The sequence below is a fragment of the Corylus avellana genome, chromosome ca11 (genome assembly GCF_901000735.1).
Source record: "Corylus avellana chromosome ca11, CavTom2PMs-1.0".
NCBI classification, from domain to species: domain Eukaryota; kingdom Viridiplantae; phylum Streptophyta; class Magnoliopsida; order Fagales; family Betulaceae; genus Corylus; species Corylus avellana.
The window spans coordinates 18,079,842-18,085,610 of NC_081551.1; the positions used below are offsets into that span (position 1 = coordinate 18,079,842).

The 5,769-nt window shown below is 34.3% G+C and overlaps 1 long non-coding RNA gene across 1 annotated transcript; it reads left to right on the forward strand.

The window, feature by feature from the left end:
* The first annotated feature begins 88 nt into the window (after positions 1 to 88).
* On the forward strand, positions 89 to 840 carry LOC132165503 (uncharacterized). Its single transcript, XR_009438503.1, has 2 exons — positions 89 to 518; positions 759 to 840. It is a non-coding gene; the product is annotated as an uncharacterized LOC132165503 (long non-coding RNA).
* Positions 841 to 5,769: the final 4,929 nt, after the last annotated feature.

Sequence of the window (5,769 nt, forward strand, 5' to 3'; positions counted from 1 at the left end):
TTGTTAGATAATTCTAGGATAAAAATATAATAGTTTTGTGTTTTCATTTTGGCTTCGAGTTTGCTTCCTACATCTGACATCATTATTTCCAACCTTTTCAGGCACAAAGGGGTCCTCCCAACGCAGTTTATTTCCAACCTGCTCAGGCACAAAGAGGTCCTCCCAACTCAGTTTATTTTCAACCTGTTCAGGCACAGAGGGGTCCTCCCAACGCAGTTTATTTCCAACCTGCTCAGGCACAAAGGGGTCCTCCCAACTCAGTTTATTACCAACCTGTTCAGGCACAAAGGGGTCCTCCCAACGCAGGGGCAGATGACTTGAGAATGAGTATGTTTAATTATGCAAGAGACGATGAGAGGTATCGTGATACAGAACAAGGAGGCAGAGGGAGAGGAAGGGGAAGGGGAAGGGGAAGAAAGGGTCAGGGGAGGGGTAGAGGGAGAGGATGGGGTTGATTTGGTTGACTTTTTGACCTTCCTCCCTATTGTTTACTTCCCCATATCATCTTGGTGTGTAAAGTAAGTTTTGTGTTGTAAATGCGTATTTGTTCGAGGAGTAATGCTATTTAGTAAATTGTTGTACGACTACCATACAACTAGATGACATACATGGTAGTGAAAATCAACCTTTAATTTTAATTTTTCCAAGTGTTGATCCTTTTTTTTAAGTGTTGATGAAATTGTTGATTTTCACCATAGCATTATCAGGTTGTATGGTAGTTGTGTAGCAGTCTACTAAATATTATTATTTTTATTCAGGTATCATAATGGAGTTCCAAACATGCAAATTGTGAGATTTTCTCTGCTTTGGCTGCCCTTATATTTCACCTTGAAGAATCAGGTAGGAATTTGATATTTTGTACTTTTATTCAAATTTAGATTAGTCATGCATAAATTATTGCCGTTTCCCAAATCTTGAAATCAAAGAGGAAAAGTATTTGTGTGGGGAATTCCGATAGAACAAACGTTTCTGTCAAATTAGGAAATTTTTTCTACCCAGTTTGTTAAATTGACATGTGTTCAAAACACATTTGATTTAAAAATGCATGTGAAATCACGTGTTCTATTAAAAATGTATGTGAGAAATATATGCATTTCAGACACATGATAGTTTAAAAAATTAGATTAGAATAAATTATTTCAATCTAATTTGAAAATAAAAGAGAGGGAAAAACTGTCCATTTATATATAGAAAGTTGTTATGCCGAGATGGATTGGGGATAGCGTCTGAAAATGTTGGGGAAGATGAAAGAGGATGGCTTTTGGAAAGGTTGGGGAAGGAAGAGTAATGGGGGAGGGTGAGAACCCTTTTTTTAATTTTATTTTTCAATGATAATAATTAGTTCGAAAAGATTAAGTTCAGATGATCCTATCACTTGCTCCTAATAATTATCAATAGGGCTGGGCACGGGGCGGGGCGGGTATTGGGTTTTTTTTTTTCCCCACCCGACCCGCACCTTGCGGGTTTGAATTTTTCCAACCCGCCACCCGAGCCCAATGACCAAGATCCGCGCGGGTCAGGTATGTGAGGTGCGGGTTTAATAGCTGCGGGTCTTGCGGGTTGGGGCGGGTTTCTTGGGTAAAAATGCCAACAACGAGCAAAACTAGACTTCCAAGACATTTTTCAAGCAACATCCGATCCAAGAAACCAAAAAGCAAGAAAAGAAAAAAATATAAGCAATTCTTTCTTCATATATTTTCTAGTAATACCCAGAAAAGGAAATCATTTGAGAATATTTTTTTCTTTCCTTTCATTTCATCTTTCCCAAGAACCAAACATAAAAGAGAGAGAGAGAGAAAGAGATAGAGAGAGAGAGAACCCTTCTGATCTGAGATCGAGAGGCGAGAGTGAGAGATCGAGAGGCGAGACTCGAGAGTGATGGGTCCGATGGGAGATCGAGAGGTGCAGTCGTGCGATGCGGGGAGTGAGATGGGTCCGACCGTCTGATGGGAGATCGAGAGGTGCGGTGACTGCAATTGATTGTCGTGCGGTGCGGGGACGCCGAGGAGTGAGAATCGTGAGATGGGTCCGACGGGAGAGAGGTGCGGCTGACGGCTGTGTTGACTGCTGAGGACTTGAGGGCTGGGTGAATCGTGAAAGGGAGAAAGGCTGAATGTGAATGGGTTATGGGTCTCTTAAGTGTCTAGGGTTTTCTACTTTTCTTTTGGTGTTTTAGGGGCGGGGCGGGGCGGGTACCTGCATAAGAAATATTAGTAAACTCGAAACCCGCCCCGCCCCGCACGGGTTGGATATTCTCAACCTGAACCCGTGAAAATACACACTGAATCCGCACGGGGCGGGGCGGTTCGGGTCATGTCTTCGGGTTGGGCGAGTTTTTGCCCAGCCCTAATTATCAATAATACAAGTTGATAATAGGTGATAAAACATGCATCATGTTATGTGAGCCAATAAAATATTACATAGGAAAGAGTAAAAGAAGTCAGAAATTCCATGTGGGTTTTCTTAAAATAAGAAAGAACCACTATAATAATAATTTGTTCTTTTTAGTTATTTTTGTTAAGGATTAATGGATGAATCTGATGGAGATGGATCAATTGAATTAAATTAAAAGTAAATTGAGAGTTTTTAAAATTTAGAAGAGTCTTTTCAAAATACGTAATTGTTCAAGGGTTTAAAATGAAATTTTTTTGTACTTTTATTATTGGAATTATGATAAACAAAATTTTATTTATATATATGCTAAAAGATATCATCAGTTAATAACTTCATTTATTTTTTAACAAATAGTTAATGTAAATAATAAAAGTATGATTGAAAAAGTTTGATGCATGAAACACATGCAACAGAATAAAAGCTGCTGCATCTCGAGTAGAATAAAGCATGTAGCGGTCAGACTGTCAGTGCCAATCAATTCGTATTCGGTTCTTGGGCGGCCGATACGAACGTCAAAAGGCGAAAAATGTCATATCTATGAATAAGAGAATTTGAAATAATGGCAGGCCATTATCCGAATAAGCCAAGTAGCACCCAATGGATCAGATCCACGGCAATATGTAAGGTCAGCAACATGCCACGCCTTCTTTCACATTCTTTTGTTTTCTTAACATCTCTTTCAAAGACAAGACCTTAGTAACGTGGCATATTTCTGGCCTCACAAATGAAAATTGCTGCCACGGCAATTTATCCTCATCCGCACCGAATCCCTATAAGAATTAAAAAAAGATAAAAGGTCCCATGGTAATGCTAAAATTCTGAATTATTAATATAATATCAATAATTTAACACTCGTCTATATATTCTCCTATATCAATGATTATGATTAAATATCTTATTTACCCACCCAATTTAACTTTTTTTATTTTTTTGATCTCTAAGGTTTACTTTTTTATTACATAAGGTTTTTCTAGTTTGCTTAAAGACGGAAATGGTCCATTCATCAAAATTTTCTGTTCAAAATTTGACGGAATGTCACGTCAGCACCAATTACAGTTTGACACGTGTCCACATAATTAATTAATTAATTAAAAAAAAATTTAAAAAATTAAAAACATTAAAAAATTATATATATTTTTTAAAAAAATTTGGTTGCCGTAGCCACTTCCTTTGGCCATTTGGGGGGTGGCTGGCCACCCCTTTGACCATTGGGGTAGTTTGGCCACCCCAAATCAATCGGTCTGGGGTGGCCGAACCACTCCCATGACCCTTGGGGGTGGTTTGGCCACCCCAAGGGCTTTCCAATTTATTTATTTATGTTTATACTTTTTATCAATTGGCCCTTGGGGGTGGCTGAACAACCATCATGGTCAAAGGGCCACCCTCAATTTTTTATTTTTTTTTGTTAAATTTAATTAAATATAATTTTTTACTATTTTTAATTTTTTTTTTAAATTATTATTTTTTAATTAATTATATGGATATGTGTCAAACCATAATTGGTGCTAATATGACGTTTCGTCAAATTTTGGACGGAGGACCATCTCCGTCTTTAGGCAAACTGTGATAAAAAGTCCTAAGGATAAAAAAATAAATAAGTTAAACCAGAGGGGTGAATAAAGTATTTAACTCCAATTACTTGATTTATGAGTAAATAGTCCTTCGACTTTAACACAATTTTTGAAAAATCACATGAAATCAAATAAAAAATTTTCCATAGAACAGAAATCAAGTAGAAATTTATGACATCAAAACTGTGGCTTTCGAAATTATTTTGAAGCTTGTTACCAGGAATTATTTGATCTAAAAATCAGGCGGTTGACTTTCTAATTTTTTTTTTTGAGACGGCCAATAGATCTATTTTATACTTTTTTCAAAATTGTTAGTAAATACTTCAAAGCAATTTTTTTTTTTTTTTCAAAACACTATACTTTTCAAGTGGGAAGTGTTGCTCTCAAAAACTTTTTAAATCAAAGTAAAAGTACCCCTCTTTAACTTTTTGAAATCTATTGTTTTCAATTCAATCAAAAGGCAATACTTGCATGGTTCAAAAAGTAATGTGTATGCTCCACTTGAAAAGAGATTCCATCACAATTGATGGTTATTAAAGAAAACGCAAACCACGTTTTCTCCAAAAAAATAAAAATAAAATTCATTAACGAATAGACTTTAAAAGTTTTCAAAGGATAATTTCTAGTTGAAAAAGTATTTTGATGTAATTAATGTAATGATAAATAAATTTATTCTCATTTCTCCGCCCAAATCCAAAAAGAAAAATATATTTCTTTTTAGAGACGCTTATAGTTATGTTTTCTGCTTTCAAAATCACACCATTTTTTTTTTTTTTTTTCAAAATTGTTAGTAAATAATTCAAAACAAAAAATATTCTTTAAAGAGATATGCTATAGTGTAATAAAAAAATCTATTTTTTGGCCCATAAAAGTCCTATGTGGCAAGAGGCCATAGGCCCCATTAGTTGGTGGGACCACAGCAATTACGGATGTAGCCTGTAACCTCTTGTCACCTAAAACTTTTATGAGCAAAAAATAATCTTTTTATTGCACTATAGCATTTTTCTTTTTTTAAAACACAACATTTTACAAGTGTAAATCTCACAAAAAACAAATTTTACCTTTATATCACATTAAAACATTTTTTTTTTTTTACTTTTATATCCCATTAAACTTTTTTATTTATTTTTAAATTATCAAAATTTGAAGGTAGACTCTAATGTTTTGAAATTGAGCAGTGATTTATATAATACTGGCATGCATGAAGAGTATGCACGCCGGTGTTATAATATATATATATATATATATATATATATATAACATAGGCATGCACATTTTTCTTGCAAGCCAATGTTATATAAAACACTACTCTTTTAAATTTATTATTCAATTCAACCAATAGGCAATAATTGCATGGGTCAGAAAGTAATGAGTGTGCTTGACCATGAAAAGATAGTCGAGCGCAATTGGTTGTTTTAAAACTTAAAAAAGTTACTAAAGAAAACGCAGTCGACCCCATTCCATGAGTAAAGTAACGAACTAACTATTTTGGTAGTTGTGATGGCCCCGTAAAAATAAAAATTATTTTAAAGAGTAATGTTATAAGTTTTTTTAAAATCATCTTAAATATGATGTTACTTTTAAAATTACCGTTAAAATTTGAGATATAATTTATTAACTTGTAATCGATTGATGATTTTAAAAGTCATATTACACTTGAAATGATTATAATGAAACTCTTCAAAGACTTATAACATTAGTCTATTTTAAATATTATATAAATATTTTGTACGTTGAATTGTTATTAATACTTTGGCTTTTTTGATTAAAAAGCAAAAAGACTGCCATTATTTTGCTGGCCAAA